The following is a 22,546-nucleotide window of genomic DNA, read 5'->3' as shown; positions in this document are numbered from 1 at the left end:
GTGTTAGTGTACGGTTTAGGATTAGGGTATGGGTTAGGGTAAGATGTAGGGATGGCGTTAGGGTTAGATTTAGATCTAGGGTTATGGTTAGCGACCCGTAAGGTTTAGGTTACAGGGGAGGGTACGGAAATGTTTTAGGGTCAAAATACATTTGCGGCAATGGGTCAGTGTTAGTGTACGAGTTAAGATTAGTGTACGTGTTAGGGTAAGGGGTAGGGTTGGAGTAAGATTTTGCTTTAGGGCTAGCGTTAGGGTTGGCTAAATGTAAGGTTTAGGGTACAGGTGAGGTTACAGAAAAGTGTTATGGTCCATGTATGTGTCAGGGCACGGATTAGTATTAGGGTACGGGTTAGGATTACAGTACGGTTTAGGGTAAGGTGTAGGATTGGGGTTAGGGTTTGGTTTAGGGTTAGGGTTAGGGTTAGCGAATAGGTAATATTCAGGGTACAGGTAAGCATATGGAAACGAGTTAGGGTCAGGCTTGGTGTTAGGGCACACGTTAGTGTTATTGTATGGATTAGGATTAGGTTACGGGTTAGGATTCTGTGTAGGGTTGTGGATAGTGCTAGGGTTAGTGTTAGCGAACAGGTAAGGTTTATGGTACACAGGAGGGTACGGAAACCTGTTAGTGTCCAAGTACATGTGAGGGCATTGCTTAATTTTGGTGTACGGGGTAAGATTAGTGTATGGGTTAGGGTATGGTGTAAGGTTGGTGTTAGCATTATGTTTAGGGAAAGGGCTAGGTTTAGCGAACGGTAAGTTTTAGGGTACTGGAGAGGATACGGAAAAGTGTTAGGGTCAGGGTACGTGTTAGGGCACGGGTTAGTGTTAGTGTACGGGTTCGGATTAGGGTATGGGTTAGGGAAAGGTGTAGGGTTGGGGTTATGTTTAGGTGTAGGGTTGGGGTTAGGGTTAGCAAATAGGTAACATTTAGGGTACAGGTGAGCTTATGGAAACGAGTTAGGGTCAGGGTTCATGTTAGGGCACAGGTTACTCTTAGTGTACGGATTCGGATTAGGGTACGTGTTAGGGTTAGGTGTAGGGTTGGGGTTAGGGTTAGGTTTAGACATAGGGTTAGGGTTAGCGAATGGTAAGATTTAGGGTACAGGAGTGGGTATAGAAAAGTGTTAGGGTCAGGGCACGTATTAGGGCATGCATTAGTGTTAGTGTACGGGTAAGGATTAGGGTACAGGTTAGGGAAATGGGTAGGGTTGTTGTTATGGTTAGGGTTAGGGCTAGGGTTAGAGTTAGCAAACGGGTGAGTTTTACGGTACACGGGAGCATACGGAAACGTGTTACCGTCAAAATACATCTGAGGGCATGGGTTAGTTTTTTTGTACGGGTTAAGTTTAGTGTACGGGTTATGGTATGCTGTGAGGTTGGTGTGAGAGTTATGTTTAGGGCTAGGGTTAGCGTTAGCGAACGGTAAGATTTAGGGTACAGGAGAGGATACGGATAAGTGTAAGGGTCAGGGTACGTGTTAGGGCATGGGTTAATGTTAGTGTATGGGTTGGGATTAGGGTTCGGGTTAGGGTAAGGTGTAGGGTTGGGGTTAGATTTAGGGCTAGGGCTAGAGCTAGGGTTAGGGTTAGCGAATGGGTAAGGTTTAGGGGACAGGTGAGGGTACGGAAAAGTGTTAGGCTCAGGGTACGTGTCAGGACATGGCTTAGTATTAGTATACTGGTTAGGATTAGGGTACGGTTTGGGTAAGTTTTAGGGTTGGGGTTAGGGTTAGCTTTATGGCTAGGGTTAGGGTTACCGAAATGTTAGTTTTACGGTACAGGTGATGGTACAGAAAAGTGTTACGGTTAGTGTATGTGTTAGGACATATTTCAGTGTTAGTGTATGGCTTAGGATTAGACCTAGGGTTAGGGTTAGTGAATGGTAAGGTTTAGGCTTCAGGTGTGGGTATGGAAAAGTGTTAGTGTCAGGGTAAGTGTTAAGGCACGGATTAGTGTTAGTGTACTGGTTAGATTTGGGTACGAGTTAGGTTAAGGTTTAGGGATGGGGTTAGGTTTACGTTTAGGTCTAAGGTTAAGGATAGCAAACGGTATAGTTTAGGGTACAGGTGAGTGTACGGAAAACGGTTACGGTCAGGGTACCTGTTAGGGCACGTGTAGTGTTAGTGTATGGGTTAGGATTAGGGTACGGGTTAGGGTAATGTGTAGGGTTGGCGTTAGGGTTAAGTTTAGGGCTAGGGTTAGAGATAGCGAAGAGGTAACTTTTATGGTACATGAGTGTACAGAAACGTGTTATTGTCAAAGTACAGGTGATGACATTCCATAATTTTGGTGTACGGGTAAAGATTAGTGTACGGGTTAGGGTATGGTGTAGGGTTGGTGTTAGCGTTATGTTTAGGGCTAGGTTTACGGTTAGTGAAGCAGTAAGGTTTAGGGTACAGGTGAGGGTACGGAAAACATTTAGAGTCAGGGTATGTGTTAGGACACCTCTTAGTGTTAGTGTACGTGTCAGGATTAGCGTACAGTTTAGGGTAAGGTGTGGTGTTGGGGTTAGTGTTAGGTTTAGGGCTAGGCTTAGGGTTAGTGAACGGGTAAGTTTTAGGGTACAGTTGAGTGTACGGAAAAGTGTTTGGGTCAGGTTATGTGTTAGGAAACGTGTTAGTGTTAATGTATGGTTACGATTAGGGTATGGGTTAGGGTAATTGTTAGGGTTGGCGTTAGGGTTAGGGATAGGTTTAGTGAATGGTTAAAGCTTATGGTACATGTGAGTGTATGGAGACATTTTAGTGTCAAAGTACGTGTGAGGGCATGGGTTAGTGTTAGTGTAGGGGTTAAATATAGGGTAAGGGTTAGAATAGGGTGTAGGGTTGGTGTTAGGGTTAGGTTTAAGTCTACAGTTAGGGTTACCTAATGATTAGGTTTAGCGTGCAGGTGAGGGTATGGAAAAGTGTTACGGTCAGGGTACTTTTCAGGTCACTGGTTACTGTTAGTGTACAGTTTAGGATTAGGGTATGGGTTAGGGTAAGATGTAGGGTTGGCGTTAGGGTTAGATTTAGAGCTAGGGTTAGGGTTAGCGACCGGGTAAGGTTTAGGTTACAGGGGAGGGTACGGAAATGTTTTAGGGTCAAAATACATTTGCGGCAATGGGTCAGTGTTAGTGTACGGGTTAAGATTAGTGTACGTGTTAGGGTAAGGTGTAGGGTTGGAGTTAGATTTAGCTTTAGGGCTAGGGTTAGTGTTGGCGAAATGTAAGGTTTAGGGTACAGGTGAGGTTACAGAAAAGTGTTATGGTCCATGTATGTGTCAGGGCACGGATTAGTATTAGGGTACGGGTTAGGATTACAGTACGGATTAGGGTAAGGTGTAGGATTGGGGTTAGGGTTAGGTTTATGATTAGGGTTAGGGTTAGCGAATAGGTAATATTCAGGGTACAGGTAAGCATATGGAAACGAGTTAGGGTCAGGCTTGGTGTTAGGGCACACGTTAGTGTTATTGTACGGATTAGGATTAGGGTACAAGTTAGGATTTTGTGTAGGGTTGTGGATAGTGTTAGGCTTAGACCTAGGGTTAGTGTTAGCGAACAGGTAAGGTTTACGGTACACAGGAGTGTACGGAAACGTGTTAGTGTCAAAGTACAGGAGAGGGCATTGCTTAATTTTGGTGTACGGGGTAAGATTAGTGTATGGGTTAGGGTATGGTGTAAGGTTGGTGTTAGCGTTATGTTTAGGGAAAGGGCTAGTTTTAGCGAACGGTAAGATTTAGGGTACTGGAGAGGATACGGAAAAGTGTTAGGGTCAGGGTACGTGTTAGGGCACGGGTTAGTGTTAGTGTACGGGTTCGGATTAGGGTATGGGTTAGGGAAAGGTGTAGGGTTGGGGTTATGTTTAGGTGTAGGGTTGGGGTTAGGGTTAGCAAATAGGTAACATTTAGGGTACAGGTGAGCTTATGGAAACGAGTTAGGGTCAGGGTTCATGTTAGGGCACAGGTTACTCTTAGTGTACGGATTCGGATTAGGGTACGTGTTAGGGTTAGGTGTAGGGTTGGGGTTAGGGTTAGGTTTAGACATAGGGTTAGGGTTAGCGAATGGTAAGATTTAGGGTACAGGAGTGGGTATAGAAAAGTGTTAGGGTCAGGGCACGTATTAGGGCATGCATTAGTGTTAGTGTACGGGTAAGGATTAGGGTACAGGTTAGGGAAATGGGTAGGGTTGTTGTTATGGTTAGGGTTAGGGCTAGGGTTAGAGTTAGCAAACGGGTGAGTTTTACGGTACACGGGAGCATACGGAAACGTGTTACCGTCAAAATATATCTGAGGGCATGGGTTAGTTTTTTTGTACGGGTTAAGTTTAGTGTACGGGTTATGGTATGCTTTGAGGTTGGTGTGAGAGTTATGTTTAGGGCTAGGGTTAGGGTTAGCGAACGGTAAGATTTAGGGTACAGGAGAGGATACGGATAAGTGTAAGGGTCAGGGTACGTGTTAGGGCATGGGTTAATGTTAGTGTATGGGTTGGGATTAGGGTTCGGGTTAGGGTAAGGTGTAGGGTTGGGGTTAGATTTAGGGCTAGGGCTAGAGCTAGGGTTAGGGTTAGCGAATGGGTAAGGTTTAGGGGACAGGTGAGGGTACGGAAATGTGTTAGGCTCAGGGTACGTGTCAGGACATGGCTTAGTATTAGTATACTGGTTAGGATTAGGGTACGGTTTGGGTAAGTTTTAGGGTTGGGGTTAGGGTTAGCTTTATGGCTAGGGTTAGGGTTACCGAAATGTTAGTTTTACGGTACAGGTGATGGTACAGAAAAGTGTTACGGTTAGTGTATGTGTTAGGACATATTTCAGTGTTAGTGTATGGCTTAGGATTAGCATACGGGTTAGGGTAAGGTGTACGGTTGGGGTTTGGTCTAGGTTTTAAGGCTAGGGTTAGGGTTTGCTAACGGTAAGGTGTAGGGTACAGGTGAGGTTACGGAAAAGTGTTAGGGTCAGGGAACGTGTTAGGGCAGGGGTTAGTGTGGGTTTACAGGTTAGGATTAGGGTACGGGTTAGGGTAATTGGTAGGGTTGGCGTTATGGTTAGTGTTAGGGATAGGGTTAAGTTTAGTGAACGGGTAAGGTTTAGGTTACAGCTGAGCATACGGAAATGTCTTATTGTCAAAGTACGTGTGTGGTATTGAGTTAGTGTTAGTGTACGTGTTAAGATTAGTGTACGTGTTAGGGTAAGGAGTAGGGTTGTAGTTAGGTTTAGGTTTGGGGCTAGGGTTATGGTTAACAAATGGTAAAGTTTAGGGTTAGTGTTAGCGTTAGTGTTAGGGGTAGGTGTAGGTGTAGGTTTAGGGTAGGTGTTAGGGCACGAGTTAGTGTTAGTGTATGGGTTATGATTAGGGTATGGGTTAGGGTAAGGTGTAGGGTTGGGGTTAGGTTTAGGTTTAGGGCTAGTTTTAGGGTTAGCGAATAGGTAACATTAGAGTACAGGTGAACGTATGGAAACGTGTTAGTGTCAGGGTTCGTGTTAGGGCACAGGTTAGTGTTAGTTTAAGGATTAGGATTAGGGCACATGTTAGGGTTAGGTGTAGGGTTGGGGTTGGGTTTAGGGTTAGGTTTAGACCTAGGGTTAGGGTTAGTGAATGGTAAGGTTTAGGCTTCAGGTGTGGGTATGGAAAAGTGTTAGTGTCAGGGTAAGTGTTAAGGCACGGATTAGTGTTAGTGTACTGGTTAGATTTGGGTACGAGTTAGGGTAAGGTTTAGGGATGGGGTTAGGTTTACGTTTAGGTCTAAGGTTAAGGATAGCAAACGGTATAGTTTAGGGTACAGGTGAGTGTACGGAAAACGGTTACGGTCAGCGTACCTGTTAGGGCACGTGTAGTGTTAGTGTATGGGTTAGGATTAGGGTACGGGTTAGGGTAATGTGTAGGGTTGGCGTTAGGGTTAAGTTTAGGGCTAGGGTTAGAGTTAGCGAAGAGGTAACTTTTATGATACATGAGTGTACAGAAACGTGTTATTGTCAAAGTACAGGTGATGGCATTCCATAATTTTGGTGTACGGGTCAAGATTAGTGTACGGGTTAGGGTATGGTGTAGGGTTGGTGTTAGCGTTATGTTTAGGGCTAGGTTTACGGTTAGTGAAGCAGTAAGGTTTAGGGTACAGGTGAGGGTACGGAAAACATTTAGAGTCAGGGTATGTGTTAGGACACCTCTTAGTGTTAGTGTATGTGTCAGGATTAGCGTACAGTTTAGGGTAAGGTGTGGTGTTGGGGTTAGTGTTAGGTTTAGGGCTAGGCTTAGGGTTAGTGAACGGGTAAGTTTTAGGGTACAGTTGAGTGTACGGAAAAGTGTTTGGGTCAGGTTATGTGTTAGGAAACGTGTTAGTGTTAATGTATGGTTAGGATTAGGGTATGGGTTAGGGTAATGGTTAGGGTTGGCGTTAGGGTTAGGGATAGGTTTAGTGAAAGGTTAAAGCTTATGGTACATGTGAGTGTATGGAGACATTTTAGTGTCAAAGTACGTGAGAGGGCATGGGTTAGTGTTAGTGTAGGGGTTAAATATAGGGTAAGGGTTAGAATAGGGTGTAGGGTTGGTGTTAGGGTTAGGTTTAAGTCTACAGTTAGGGTTACCTAATGATTAGGTTTAGCGTGCAGGTGAGGGTATGGAAAAGTGTTACGGTCAGGGTACTTTTCAGGTCACTGGTTACTGTTAGTGTACAGTTTAGGATTAGGGTATGGGTTAGGGTAAGATGTAGGGTTGGCGTTAGGGTTAGATTTAGAGCTAGGGTTAGGGTTAGCGACCGGGTAAGGTTTAGGTTACAGGGGAGGGTACGGAAATGTTTTAGGGTCAAAATACATTTGCGGCAATGGGTCAGTGTTAGTGTACGGGTTAAGATTAGTGTACGTGTTAGGGTAAGGTGTAGGGTTGGAGTTAGATTTAGCTTTAGGGCTAGGGTTAGTGTTGGCGAAATGTAAGGTTTAGGGTACAGGTGAGGTTACAGAAAAGTGTTATGGTCCATGTATGTGTCAGGGCACGGATTAGTATTAGGGTACGGGTTAGGATTACAGTACGGATTAGGGTAAGGTGTAGGATTGGGGTTAGGGTTAGGTTTAGGATTAGGGTTAGGGTTAGCGAATAGGTAATATTCAGTGTACAGGTAAGCATATGGAAACGAGTTAGGGTCAGGCTTGGTGTTAGGGCACACGTTAGTGTTATTGTACGGATTAGAATTAGGGTACAAGTTAGGATTTTGTGTAGCGTTGTGGATAGTGTTAGGCTTAGACCTAGGGTTAGTGTTAGCGAACAGGTAAGGTTTACGGTACACAGGAGTGTACGGAAACGTGTTAGTGTCAAAGTACAGGAGAGGGCATTGCTTAATTTTGGTGTACGGGGTAAGATTAGTGTATGGGTTAGGGTATGGTGTAAGGTTGGTGTTAGCGTTATGTTTAGGGAAAGGGCTAGTTTTAGCGAACGGTAAGATTTAGGGTACTGGAGAGGATACGGAAAAGTGTTAGGGTCAGGGTACGTATTAGGGCACGGGTTAGTGTTAGTGTAAGGGTTAGGATTAGGGTATGGGTTAGGGAAAGGTGTAGGGTTGGGGTTATGTTTAGGTGTAGGGTTGGGGTTAGGGTTAGCAAATAGGTAACATTTAGGGTACAGGTGAGCTTATGGAAACGAGTTAGGGTCAGGGTTCATGGTAGGGCACAGGTTAGTGTTAGTGTACGGATTCGGATTAGGGTACGTGTTAGGGTTAGGTGTAGGGTTGTGGTTAGGGTTAGGTTTAGACATAGGGTTAGGGTTAGCGAATGGTAAGATTTAGGGTACAGGAGTGGGTATGGAAAAGTGTTAGGGTCAGGGTACGTGTTAGGGCATGGATTAGTGTTAGTGTACGGGTAAGGATTAGGGTACAGGTTAGTGAAATGTGTAGGGTTGGTGTTATATTTAGGGTTAGGTCTAGGGTTAGAGTTAGCGAACGGGTAAGGTTTACGGTACACAGGAGCGTACGGAAATGTGTTACTGTCAAAGAACATGTGAGGGCATGGGTTAGTTTTTTTGTACGGGTTAAGTTTAGTGTACCGGTTAGGGTATGCTGTGAGGTTGGTGTGAGAGTTATGTTTAGGGCTAGGGTTAGGGTTAGCGAACGGTAAGATTTAGGGTACAGGAGAGGATACGGAAAATTGTTAGGGTCAGGGTACGTGTTAGGGCATGGGTTAATGTTAGTGTATGGGTTGGGATTAGGGTTCGGGTTAGGGTAAGGTGTAGGGTTGGGGTTAGATTTAGAGCTAGGGCTAGAGCTATTGTTAGGGTTAGCGAATGGGTAAGGTTTAGGGTACAGGTGAGGGTACGGAAAAGTGTTAGGGTCAGGTTACGTGTCAGGACATGGCTTAGTATTAGTATACTGGTTAGGACTAGGGTACGGTTTGGGTAAGGTTTCTGGTTGGGTTTAGGGTTAGCTTTACGGCTAGGGCTAGGGTTAGCGAAATGTCAGGTTTAGGGTACATGTGATGGTACAGAAATGTGTTACGGTTAGTGTACGTGTTAGGACACGTGTCAGTGTTAGTGTATGGCTTAGGATTAGCATACAGGTTAGGGTAAGGTGTAGTGTTGGGGTTTGGTCTAGGTTTAGGGCTAGGGTTAGTGTTAGCGAATGATAAGGTGTAGGGTACAGCTGAGGATACGGAAAAGTGTTAGGGTCAGGGTACGTGTTAGGGCAGGGGTTAGTGTGGGTTTACAGGTTAGGATTAGGGTACGGGTTAGGGTAATTGGTAGGGTTGGCGTTATGATTAGTGTTAGGGGTAGGGTTAAGTTTAGTGAACGGGTAAGGTTTAGGTTACAGCTGAGCATACGGAAATGTCTTATTGTCAAAGTATGTGTGCGGTATTGAGTTAGTGTTAGTGTACGTGTTAAGACTACTGTACGTGTTAGGGTAAGGAGTAGGGTTGTAGTTAGGTTTAGGTTTGGGGCTTGGGTTATGGTTAACAAATGGTAAAGTTTAGAGTTAGTGTTAGGGTTAGTGTTAGGGTTAGTGTTAGGGGTAGGGTTAGGGTAGGTGTTAGGGCACGAGTTAGTGTTAATGTATGGGTTATGATTAGGGTATGGGTTAGGGTAAGGTGTACGGTTGGGGTTAGGTTTAGGTTTAGGGCTAGTGTTAGGGTTAGCGAATAGGTAACATTAGAGTACAGGGGAGTGTATGGAAATGAGTTAGGGTCAGGGATCGTGTTAGGGCACAGGTTAGTTTTAGTTTAACGATTAGGATTAGGTTACATTTTAGGGTTAGGTGTAGGGTTGGGGTTGGCTTTAGGGTTAGGTATAAACCTATGGTTAGGGTTAGTGAATGGTAAGGTTTAGGGTTCAGGTGTGGGTATGGAAAAGTGTTAGGGTCAGGGTAAGTGTTAAGTCACGGATTAGTGTTAGTGTACTGGTAAGGATTGGGTACGCGTTAGGGTAACGTTTAGGGATGGGGTTAGGTTTACGTTTAGGTCTAGGGTTAAGGATAGCAAACGGTATGGTTTAGGGTACAGGTGAGTGTACGGAAAACTGTTACTGTCATGGTACCTGTTAGGGCACGTGTAGAGTTAGTGTATGGGTTAGGATTAGGGTACTGGGTAGGGTAATGTGTAGGGTTGGCGTTAGGGTTAAGTTTAGGGCTAGGGTTAGAGTTAGCGAACAGGTAAGTTTTATGGTACATGAGTGTACGGAAACGTGGTAGTGTCAAAGTACGTGTGATGGCATTGCATAATTTTGGTGTACGGGTTAAGTTTAGTGTACGGGTTAAGGTATGGTGTAAGGTTGGTGTTAGCGTTATGTTTAGGGCTAGGGTTACGGTTAGTGAACCAGTAAGGTTTAGGGTACAGGTGAGGGTACGGAAAACTTTTAGAGTCACGGTATGTGTTAGGACACCTGTTAGTGTTACTGTCCGTGTTAGGATTAGTTTACAGTTTAGGGTAAGGTGTGGGGTTGGGGTTAGGGTTAGCTTTTGGGCTAGGCTTAGGGTTAGTGAACGGGTAAGTTTTAGGGTACAGTTGAGTGTACGGAAAAGTGTTTGGGTCAGGTTATGTGTTAGGAAACGTTTTAGTGTTAATGTATGGTTCGGAGTAGGGTATGGGTTAGGGTAATGGTTAGGGTTGGCGTTAGGCTTAGGGATAGGTTTAGTGAACGGTTAAGGCTTATGGTACATGTGAGTGTATGGAGACGTTTTAGTGTCAAAGTACGTGTGAGGGCATGGGTTAGTGTTAGTGTAGGGGTTAAATATAGGGTACCGGTTAGAATAAGGTGTAGGGTTGCTGTTAGGGTTAGGTTTAAGTCTACAGTTAGGGTTACCTAATGATTAGGTTTAGCGTGCAGGTGAGGGTATTGAAAAGTGTTACGGTCAGGGTACGTTTCAGGGCACTGGTTAGTGTTAGTGTACGGTTTAGGATTAGGGTATGGGTTAGGGTAAGATGTAGGGTTGGCGTTAGGGTTAGATTTAGATCTAGGGTTATGGTTAGCGACCGGGTAAGGTTTAGGTTACAGGGGAGGGTACGGAAATGTTTTAGGGTCAAAATACATTTGCGGCAATGGGTCAGTGTTAGTGTACTGGTTAAGATTAGTGTACGTGTTAGGGTAAGGTGTAGGGTTGGAGTAAGATTTTGCTTTAGGGCTAGCGTTAGGGTTGGCTAAATGTAAGGTTTAGGGTACAGGTGAGGTTAGAGAAAAGTGTTATGGTCCATGTATGTGTCAGGGCATGGATTAGTATTAGGGTACGGGTTAGGATTACAGTACGGATTAGGGTAAGGTGTAGGATTGGGGTTAGGGTTTGGTTTAGGGTTAGGTTTAGGGTTAGCGAATAGGTAATAATCAGGGTACAGTTAAGCATATGGAAACGAGTTAGGGTCAGGCTTGGTGTTAGGGCACACGTTAGTGTTATTGTACGGATTAGGATTAGGATACGGGTTAGGATTCTGTGTAGGGTTGTGGAGAGTGTTAGGCTTAGACCTAGGGTTAGTGTTAGCGAACAGGTAAGGTTTATTGTACACAGGAGGGTACAGAAACCTGTTAGTGTCCAACTACATGTGAGGGCATTGCTTAATTTTGGTGTACGGGGTAAGATTAGTGTATGGGTTAGGGTATGGTGTAAGGTTGGTGTTAGCGTTATGTTTAGGGAAAGGGCTAGGTTTAGCGAACGGTAAGTTTTAGGGTACTGGAGAGGATACGGAAAAGTGTTAGGGTCAGGGTACGTGTTAGGGCACGGGTTAGTGTTATTGTACGGGTTAGGATTAGGGTATGGGTTAGGGAAAGGTGTAGGGTTGGGGTTATGTTTAGGTGTAGGGTTGGGGTTAGTGTTAGCAAATAGGTAACATTTAGGGTACAGGTGAGCTTATGGAAACGAGTTAGGGTCATGGTTCATGTTAGGGCACAGGTTAGTGTTAGTGTACGGATTCAGATTAGGGTACGTGTTAGGGTTAGGTGTAGGGTTGGGGTTAGGGTTAGGTTTAGACATAGGGTTAGGGTTAGCGAATGGTAAGATTTAGGGTACAGGAGTGGGTATAGAAAAGTGTTAGGGTCAGGGTACGTGTTAGGGCATGGATTAGTGTTAGTGTACGGATAAGGATTAGGGTACAGGTTAGGGAAATGTGTACGGTTGTTGTTATGGTTAGGGTTAGAGCTAGGGTTAGAGTTAGCAAACAGGTGAGTTTTACGGTACACGGGAGCATACAGAAACGTGTTACCGTCAAAGTACATGTGAGGGCATAGGTTAGTTTTTTTGTACAGGTTAAGTTTAGTGTACGGGTTATGGTATGCTGTGAGGTTGGTGTGAGAGTTATGTTTAGGGCTAGAGTTAGGGTTAGCGAACGGTAAGATTTAGGGTACAGGAGAGGATACGGAAAAGTGTTAGGGTCAGGGTACGTGTTAGGGCATGGGTTAATGTTAGTGTATGGGTTGGGATTAGGTTTCAGGTTAGGGTAAGGGGTAGGGTTGGGGTTAGATTTAGTGCTAGGGCTAGAGCTAGGTTTAGGGTTAGCGAATGGGTAAGGTTTAGGGTACAGGTGAGGGTACGGAAAAGTGTTAGGCTCAGGGTACATGTCAGGACATGGCTTAGTATTAGTATACTGGTTAGGATTAGGGTATGGTTTGGGTAAGTTTTAGGGTTGGGGTTAGGGTTATCTTTATGGCTAGGGTTAGGGTTACCGAAATGTTAGTTTTACGGTACAGGTGATGGTACAGAAAAGTGTTACGGTTAGTGTATGTGTTAGGACATATTTCAGTGTTAGTGTATGGCTTAGGATTAGCATACGGGGTAGGGTAAGGTGTACGGTTGGGGTTTGGTCTAGGTTTAGGGCTAGGGTTAGGGTTAGCTAACGGTAAGGTGTAGGGTACAGGTGAGGTTACGGAAAAGTGTTAGGGTCAGGGAACGTGTTAGGGCAGGGGTTAGTGTGGGTTTACAGGTTAGGATTAGGGTACGGGTTAGGGTAATTGGTAGGGTTGGCGTTATGGTTAGTGTTAGGGGTAGGGTTAAGTTTCTTGAACGGGTAAGGTTTAGGTTACATCTGAGCATACGGAAATGTCTTATTGTCAAAGTACGTGTGTGGTATTGAGTTACTATTAGTGTACATGTTAAGATTAGTGTACGTGTTAGTGTAAGTAGTAGGGTTGTAGTTAGGTTTAGGTTTGGGGCTAGGGTTATGGTTAACAAATGGTAAAGATTAGGGTTAGTGTTAGCGTTAGTGTTAGGGGTAGGTGTAGGTGTAGGTTTAGGGTAGGTGTTAGGGCATGAGTTAGTGTTAGTGTATGGGTTATGATTAGGGTATGGGTTAGGGTAAGTTGTAGGGTTGGGGTTAGGTTTAGGTTTAGGGCTAGTTTTAGGGTTAGCGAATAGGTAACATTAGAGTACAGGTGAACGTATGGAAACGTGTTAGTGTCAGCGTTCATGTTAGGGCACAGGTTAGTGTTAGTTTAAGGATTAGGATTAGGGCACATGTTAGGGTTAGGTGTAGGGTTGGGGTTGGGTTTAGGGTTAGGTTTAGACCTAGGGTTAGGGTTAGTGAATGGTAAGGTTTAGGCTTCAGGTGTGGGTATGGAAAAGTGTTAGTGTCAGGGTAAGTGTTAAGGCACGGATTAGTGTTAGTGTACTGGTTAGATTTGGGTACGAGTTAGGGTAAGGTTTAGGGATGGGGTTAGGTTTACGTTTAGGTCTAAGGTTAAGGATAGCAAACGGTATAGTTTAGGGTACAGGTGAGTGTACGGAAAACGGTTACGGTCAGGGTACCTGTTAGGGCACGTGTAGTGTTAGTGTATGGGTTAGGATTAGGGTACGGGTTAGGGTAATGTGTAGGGTTGGCGTTAGGGTTAAGTTTAGGGCTAGGGTTAGAGTTAGCGAAGAGGTAACTTTTATGGTACATGAGTGTAGAGAAACGTGTTATTGTCAAAGTAGAGGTGATGGCATTCCATAATTTTGGTGTACGGGTCAAGATTAGTGTACGGGTTAGGGTATGGTGTAGGGTTGGTGTTAGCGTTATGTTTAGGGCTAGGTTTACGGTTAGTGAAGCAGTAAGGTTTAGGGTACAGGTGAGGGTACGGAAAACATTTAGAGTCAGGGTATGTGTTAGGACACCTCTTAGTGTTAGTGTACGTGTCAGGATTAGCGTACAGTTTAGGGTAAGGTGTGGTGTTGGGGTTAGTGTTAGGTTTAGGGCTAGGCTTAGGGTTAGTGAACGGGTAAGTTTTAGGGTACAGTTGAGTGTACGGAAAAGTGTTTGGGTCAGGTTATGTGTTAGGAAACGTGTTAGTGTTAATGTATGGTTAGGATTAGGGTATGGGTTAGGGTAATGGTTAGGGTTGGCGTTAGGGTTAGGGATAGGTTTAGTGAATGGTTAAAGCTTATGGTACATGTGAGTGTATGGAGACATTTTAGTGTCAAAGTACGTGTGAGGGCATGGGTTAGTGTTAGTGTAGGGGTTAAATATAGGGTAAGGGTTAGAATAGGGTGTAGGGTTGGTGTTAGGGTTAGGTTTAAGTCTACAGTTAGGGTTACCTAATGATTAGGTTTAGCGTGCAGGTGAGGGTATGGAAAAGTGTTACGGTCAGGGTACTTTTCAGGTCACTGGTTACTGTTAGTGTACAGTTTAGGATTAGGGTATGGGTTAGGGTAAGATGTAGGGTTGGCGTTAGGGTTAGATTTAGAGCTAGGGTTAGGGTTAGCGACCGGGTAAGGTTTAGGTTACAGGGGAGGGTACGGAAATGTTTTAGGGTCAAAATACATTTGCGGCAATGGGTCAGTGTTAGTGTACGGGTTAAGATTAGTGTACGTGTTAGGGTAAGGTGTAGGGTTGGAGTTAGATTTAGCTTTAGGGCTAGGGTTAGTGTTGGCGAAATGTAAGGTTTAGGGTACAGGTGAGGTTACAGAAAAGTGTTATGGTCCATGTATGTGTCAGGGCACGGATTAGTATTAGGGTACGGGTTAGGATTACAGTACGGATTAGGGTAAGGTGTAGGATTGGGGTTAGGGTTAGGTTTAGGATTAGGGTTAGGGTTAGCGAATAGGTAATATTCAGGGTACAGGTAAGCATATGGAAACGAGTTAGGGTCAGGCTTGGTGTTAGGGCACACGTTAGTGTTATTGTACGGATTAGGATTAGGGTACAAGTTAGGATTTTGTGTAGGGTTGTGGATAGTGTTAGGCTTAGACCTAGGGTTAGTGTTAGCGAACAGGTAAGGTTTACGGTACACAGGAGTGTACGGAAACGTGTTAGTGTCAAAGTACAGGAGAGGGCATTGCTTAATTTTGGTGTACGGGGTAAGATTAGTGTATGGGTTAGGGTATGGTGTAAGGTTGGTGTTAGCGTTATGTTTAGGGAAAGGGCTAGTTTTAGCGAACGGTAAGATTTAGGGTACTGGAGAGGATACGGAAAAGTGTTAGGGTCAGGGTACGTATTAGGGCACGGGTTAGTGTTAGTGTAAGGGTTAGGATTAGGGTATGGGTTAGGGAAAGGTGTAGGGTTGGGGTTATGTTTAGGTGTAGGGTTGGGGTTAGGGTTAGCAAATAGGTAACATTTAGGGTACAGGTGAGCTTATGGAAACGAGTTAGGGTCAGGGTTCATGGTAGGGCACAGGTTAGTGTTAGTGTACGGATTCGGATTAGGGTACGTGTTAGGGTTAGGTGTAGGGTTGGGGTTAGGGTTAGGTTTAGACATAGGGTTAGGGTTAGCGAATGGTAAGATTTAGGGTACAGGAGTGGGTATGGAAAAGTGTCAGGGTCAGGGTACGTGTTAGGGCATGGATTAGTGTTAGTGTACGGGTTAGGATTAGGGTACAGGTTAGGGAAATGGGTATGGTTGGTGTTATATTTAGGGTTAGGTCTAGGGTTAGAGTTAGCGAACGGGTAAGGTTTACGGTACACAGGAGCGTACGGAAATGTGTTACTGTCAAAGAACATGTGAGGGCATGGGTTAGTTTTTTTGTACGGGTTAAGTTTAGTGTACCGGTTAGGGTATGCTGTGAGGTTGGTGTGAGAGTTATGTTTAGGGCTAGGGTTAGGGTTAGCGAACGGTAAGATTTAGGGTACAGGAGAGGATACGGAAAAGTGTTAGGGTCAGGGTACGTGTTAGGGCATGGGTTAATGTTAGTGTATGGGTTGGGATTAGGGTTCGGGTTAGGGTAAGGTGTAGGGTTGGGGTTAGATTTAGAGCTAGGGCTAGAGCTAGTGTTAGGGTTAGCGAATGGGTAAGGTTTAGGGTACAGGTGAGGGTACGGAAAAGTGTTAGGGTCAGGTTACGTGTCAGGACATGGCTTAGTATTAGTATACTGGTTAGGACTAGGGTACGGTTTGGGTAAGGTTTCTGGTTGGGTTTAGGGTTATCTTTATGGCTAGGGCTAGGGTTAGCGAAATGTCAGGTTTAGGGTACATGTGATGGTACAGAAAAGTGTTACAGTTAGTGTATGTGTTAGGACACGTGTCAGTGTTAGTGTATGGCTTAGGATTAGCATACAGGTTAGGGTAAGGTGTACTGTTGGGGTTTGGTCTAGGTTTAGGGCTAGGGTTAGGGTTAGCGAATGATAAGGTGTAGGGTACAGCTGAGGATTCGGAAAAGTGTTAGGGTCAGGGTACGTGTTAGGGCAGGGGTTAGTGTGGGTTTACAGGTTAGGATTAGGGTACGGGTTAGGGTAATTGGTAGGGTTGGCGTTATGGTTAGTGTTAGGGGTAGGGTTAAGTTTAGTGAACGGGTAAGGTTTAGGTTACAGCTGAGCATACGGAAATGTCTTATTGTCAAAGTATGTGTGCGGTATTGAGTTAGTGTTAGTGTACGGGTTAAGACTAGTGTACGTGTTAGGGTAAGGAGTAGGGTTGTAGTTAGGTTTAGGTTTGGGGCTTGGGTTATGGTTAACAAATGGTAAAGTTTAGGGTTAGTGTTAGGGTTAGTGTTAGGGGTAGGGTTAGGGTAGGTGTTAGGGCACGAGTTAGTGTTAATGTATGGGTTATGATTAGGGTATGGGTTAGGGTAAGGTGTACGGTTGAGGTTAGGTTTAGGTTTAGGGCTAGTGTTAGGGTTAGCGAATAGGTAACATTAGAGTACAGGGGAGTGTATGGAAATGAGTTAGGGTCAGGGATCGTGTTAGGGCACAGGTTAGTTTTAGTTTAAGGATTAGGATTAGGTTACATTTTAGGCTTAGGTGTAGGGTTGGGGTTGGCTTTAGGGTTAGGTATAAACCTATGGTTAGGGTTAGTGAATGGTAAGGTTTAGGGTTCAGGTGTGGGTATGGAAAAGTGTTAGGGTCAGGGTAAGTGTTAAGTCATGGATTAGTGTTAGTGTACTGGTTAGGATTGGGTACGCGTTAGGGTAACGTTTAGGGATGGGGTTAGGTTTACGTTTAGGTCTAGGGTTAAGGATAGCAAACGGTATGGTTTAGGGTACAGGTGAGTGTACGGAAAACTGTTACTGTCATGGTACCTGTTAGGGCACGTGTAGAGTTAGTGTATGGGTTAGGATTAGGGTACTGGTTAGGGTAATGTGTAGGGTTGGCTTTAGGGTTAAGTTTAGGGCTAGGGTTAGAGTTAGCGAACAGGTAAGTTTTATGGTACATGAGTGTACGGAAACGTGGTAGTGTCAAAGTACGTGTGATGGCATTGCATAATTTTGGTGTACGGGTTAAGTTTAGTGTACGGGTTAAGGTATGGTGTAAGGTTGGTGTTAGCGTTATGTTTAGGGCCATGGTTACGGTTAGTGAACCAGTAAGGTTTAGGGTACAGGTGAGGGTACCGAAAACTTTTAGAGTCACGGTATGTGTTAGGACCCCTGTTAGAGTTACTGTACATGTTAGGATTAGTGTACAGTTTAGGGTAAGGTGTGGGGTTGGGGTTAGGGTTAGCTTTTGGGCTAGGCTTAGGGTTAGTGAACGGGTAAGTTTTAGGGTACAGTTGAGTGTACGGAAAAGTGTTTGGGTCAGGTTATGTGTTAGGAAACGTTTTAGTGTTAATGTATGGTTCGGATTAGGGTATGGGATAGGGTAATGGTTAGGGTTGGCATTAGGCTTAGGGATAGGTTTAGTGAACGGTTAAGGCTTATGGTACATGTGAGTGTATGGAGACGTTTTAGTGTCAAAGTACGTGTGAGGGCATGGGTTAGTGTTAGTGTAGGGGTTAAATATAGGGTACCGGTTAGAATAAGGTGTAGGGTTGCTGTTAGGGTTAGGTTTAAGTCTACAGTTAGGGTTACCTAATGATTAGGTTTAGCGTGCAGGTGAGGGTATTGAAAAGTGTTACGGTCAGGGTACGTTTCAGGGCACTGGTTAGTGTTAGTGTACGGTTTAGGATTAGGGTATGGGTTAGGGTAAGATGTAGGGATGGCGTTAGGGTTAGATTTAGATCTAGGGTTATGGTTAGCGACCCGTAAGGTTTAGGTTACAGGGGAGGGTACGGAAATGTTTTAGGGTCAAAATACATTTGCGGCAATGGGTCAGTGTTAGTGTACGAGTTAAGATTAGTGTACGTGTTAGGGTAAGGGGTAGGGTTGGAGTAAGATTTTGCTTTAGGGCTAGCGTTAGGGTTGGCTAAATGTAAGGTTTAGGGTACAGGTGAGGTTACAGAAAAGTGTTATGGTCCATGTATGTGTCAGGGCACGGATTAGTATTAGGGTACGGGTTAGGATTACAGTACGGTTTAGGGTAAGGTGTAGGATTGGGGTTAGGGTTTGGTTTAGGGTTAGGGTTAGGGTTAGCGAATAGGTAATATTCAGGGTACAGGTAAGCATATGGAAACGAGTTAGGGTCAGGCTTGGTGTTAGGGCACACGTTAGTGTTATTGTATGGATTAGGATTAGGTTACGGGTTAGGATTCTGTGTAGGGTTGTGGATAGTGCTAGGGTTAGTGTTAGCGAACAGGTAAGGTTTATGGTACACAGGAGGGTACGGAAACCTGTTAGTGTCCAAGTACATGTGAGGGCATTGCTTAATTTTGGTGTACGGGGTAAGATTAGTGTATGGGTTAGGGTATGGTGTAAGGTTGGTGTTAGCATTATGTTTAGGGAAAGGGCTAGGTTTAGCGAACGGTAAGTTTTAGGGTACTGGAGAGGATACGGAAAAGTGTTAGGGTCAGGGTACGTGTTAGGGCACGGGTTAGTGTTAGTGTACGGGTTCGGATTAGGGTATGGGTTAGGGAAAGGTGTAGGGTTGGGGTTATGTTTAGGTGTAGGGTTGGGGTTAGGGTTAGCAAATAGGTAACATTTAGGGTACAGGTGAGCTTATGGAAACGAGTTAGGGTCAGGGTTCATGTTAGGGCACAGGTTACTCTTAGTGTACGGATTCGGATTAGGGTACGTGTTAGGGTTAGGTGTAGGGTTGGGGTTAGGGTTAGGTTTAGACATAGGGTTAGGGTTAGCGAATGGTAAGATTTAGGGTACAGGAGTGGGTATAGAAAAGTGTTAGGGTCAGGGCACGTATTAGGGCATGCATTAGTGTTAGTGTACGGGTAAGGATTAGGGTACAGGTTAGGGAAATGGGTAGGGTTGTTGTTATGGTTAGGGTTAGGGCTAGGGTTAGAGTTAGCAAACGGGTGAGTTTTACGGTACACGGGAGCATACGGAAACGTGTTACCGTCAAAATACATCTGAGGGCATGGGTTAGTTTTTTTGTACGGGTTAAGTTTAGTGTACGGGTTATGGTATGCTGTGAGGTTGGTGTGAGAGTTATGTTTAGGGCTAGGGTTAGCGTTAGCGAACGGTAAGATTTAGGGTACAGGAGAGGATACGGATAAGTGTAAGGGTCAGGGTACGTGTTAGGGCATGGGTTAATGTTAGTGTATGGGTTGGGATTAGGGTTCGGGTTAGGGTAAGGTGTAGGGTTGGGGTTAGATTTAGGGCTAGGGCTAGAGCTAGGGTTAGGGTTAGCGAATGGGTAAGGTTTAGGGGACAGGTGAGGGTACGGAAAAGTGTTAGGCTCAGGGTACGTGTCAGGACATGGCTTAGTATTAGTATACTGGTTAGGATTAGGGTACGGTTTGGGTAAGTTTTAGGGTTGGGGTTAGGGTTAGCTTTATGGCTAGGGTTAGGGTTACCGAAATGTTAGTTTTACGGTACAGGTGATGGTACAGAAAAGTGTTACGGTTAGTGTATGTGTTAGGACATATTTCAGTGTTAGTGTATGGCTTAGGATTAGACCTAGGGTTAGGGTTAGTGAATGGTAAGGTTTAGGCTTCAGGTGTGGGTATGGAAAAGTGTTAGTGTCAGGGTAAGTGTTAAGGCACGGATTAGTGTTAGTGTACTGGTTAGATTTGGGTACGAGTTAGGTTAAGGTTTAGGGATGGGGTTAGGTTTACGTTTAGGTCTAAGGTTAAGGATAGCAAACGGTATAGTTTAGGGTACAGGTGAGTGTACGGAAAACGGTTACGGTCAGGGTACCTGTTAGGGCACGTGTAGTGTTAGTGTATGGGTTAGGATTAGGGTACGGGTTAGGGTAATGTGTAGGGTTGGCGTTAGGGTTAAGTTTAGGGCTAGGGTTAGAGATAGCGAAGAGGTAACTTTTATGGTACATGAGTGTACAGAAACGTGTTATTGTCAAAGTACAGGTGATGACATTCCATAATTTTGGTGTACGGGTAAAGATTAGTGTACGGGTTAGGGTATGGTGTAGGGTTGGTGTTAGCGTTATGTTTAGGGCTAGGTTTACGGTTAGTGAAGCAGTAAGGTTTAGGGTACAGGTGAGGGTACGGAAAACATTTAGAGTCAGGGTATGTGTTAGGACACCTCTTAGTGTTAGTGTACGTGTCAGGATTAGCGTACAGTTTAGGGTAAGGTGTGGTGTTGGGGTTAGTGTTAGGTTTAGGGCTAGGCTTAGGGTTAGTGAACGGGTAAGTTTTAGGGTACAGTTGAGTGTACGGAAAAGTGTTTGGGTCAGGTTATGTGTTAGGAAACGTGTTAGTGTTAATGTATGGTTACGATTAGGGTATGGGTTAGGGTAATTGTTAGGGTTGGCGTTAGGGTTAGGGATAGGTTTAGTGAATGGTTAAAGCTTATGGTACATGTGAGTGTATGGAGACATTTTAGTGTCAAAGTACGTGTGAGGGCATGGGTTAGTGTTAGTGTAGGGGTTAAATATAGGGTAAGGGTTAGAATAGGGTGTAGGGTTGGTGTTAGGGTTAGGTTTAAGTCTACAGTTAGGGTTACCTAATGATTAGGTTTAGCGTGCAGGTGAGGGTATGGAAAAGTGTTACGGTCAGGGTACTTTTCAGGTCACTGGTTACTGTTAGTGTACAGTTTAGGATTAGGGTATGGGTTAGGGTAAGATGTAGGGTTGGCGTTAGGGTTAGATTTAGAGCTAGGGTTAGGGTTAGCGACCGGGTAAGGTTTAGGTTACAGGGGAGGGTACGGAAATGTTTTAGGGTCAAAATACATTTGCGGCAATGGGTCAGTGTTAGTGTACGGGTTAAGATTAGTGTACGTGTTAGGGTAAGGTGTAGGGTTGGAGTTAGATTTAGCTTTAGGGCTAGGGTTAGTGTTGGCGAAATGTAAGGTTTAGGGTACAGGTGAGGTTACAGAAAAGTGTTATGGTCCATGTATGTGTCAGGGCACGGATTAGTATTAGGGTACGGGTTAGGATTACAGTACGGATTAGGGTAAGGTGTAGGATTGGGGTTAGGGTTAGGTTTATGATTAGGGTTAGGGTTAGCGAATAGGTAATATTCAGGGTACAGGTAAGCATATGGAAACGAGTTAGGGTCAGGCTTGGTGTTAGGGCACACGTTAGTGTTATTGTACGGATTAGGATTAGGGTACAAGTTAGGATTTTGTGTAGGGTTGTGGATAGTGTTAGGCTTAGACCTAGGGTTAGTGTTAGCGAACAGGTAAGGTTTACGGTACACAGGAGTGTACGGAAACGTGTTAGTGTCAAAGTACAGGAGAGGGCATTGCTTAATTTTGGTGTACGGGGTAAGATTAGTGTATGGGTTAGGGTATGGTGTAAGGTTGGTGTTAGCGTTATGTTTAGGGAAAGGGCTAGTTTTAGCGAACGGTAAGATTTAGGGTACTGGAGAGGATACGGAAAAGTGTTAGGGTCAGGGTACGTGTTAGGGCACGGGTTAGTGTTAGTGTACGGGTTCGGATTAGGGTATGGGTTAGGGAAAGGTGTAGGGTTGGGGTTATGTTTAGGTGTAGGGTTGGGGTTAGGGTTAGCAAATAGGTAACATTTAGGGTACAGGTGAGCTTATGGAAACGAGTTAGGGTCAGGGTTCATGTTAGGGCACAGGTTACTCTTAGTGTACGGATTCGGATTAGGGTACGTGTTAGGGTTAGGTGTAGGGTTGGGGTTAGGGTTAGGTTTAGACATAGGGTTAGGGTTAGCGAATGGTAAGATTTAGGGTACAGGAGTGGGTATAGAAAAGTGTTAGGGTCAGGGCACGTATTAGGGCATGCATTAGTGTTAGTGTACGGGTATGGATTAGGGTACAGGTTAGGGAAATGGGTAGGGTTGTTGTTATGGTTAGGGTTAGGGCTAGGGTTAGAGTTAGCAAACGGGTGAGTTTTACGGTACACGGGAGCATACGGAAACGTGTTACCGTCAAAATACATCTGAGGGCATGGGTTAGTTTTTTTGTACGGGTTAAGTTTAGTGTACGGGTTATGGTATGCTTTGAGGTTGGTGTGAGAGTTATGTTTAGGGCTAGGGTTAGGGTTAGCGAACGGTAAGATTTAGGGTACAGGAGAGGATACGGATAAGTGTAAGGGTCAGGGTACGTGTTAGGGCATGGGTTAATGTTAGTGTATGGGTTGGGATTAGGGTTCGGGTTAGGGTAAGGTGTAGGGTTGGGGTTAGATTTAGGGCTAGGGCTAGAGCTAGGGTTAGGGTTAGCGAATGGGTAAGGTTTAGGGGACAGGTGAGGGTACGGAAATGTGTTAGGCTCAGGGTACGTGTCAGGACATGGCTTAGTATTAGTATACTGGTTAGGATTAGGGTACGGTTTGGGTAAGTTTTAGGGTTGGGGTTAGGGTTAGCTTTATGGCTAGGGTTAGGGTTACCGAAATGTTAGTTTTACGGTACAGGTGATGGTACAGAAAAGTGTTACGGTTAGTGTATGTGTTAGGACATATTTCAGTGTTAGTGTATGGCTTAGGATTAGCATACGGGTTAGGGTAAGGTGTACGGTTGGGGTT

This window comes from Mesoplodon densirostris, chromosome 20 (genome assembly GCF_025265405.1).
Source record: "Mesoplodon densirostris isolate mMesDen1 chromosome 20, mMesDen1 primary haplotype, whole genome shotgun sequence".
Lineage (NCBI taxonomy): Eukaryota > Metazoa > Chordata > Mammalia > Artiodactyla > Ziphiidae > Mesoplodon > Mesoplodon densirostris.
Note: the sequence above shows the minus strand (reverse complement) of the source record.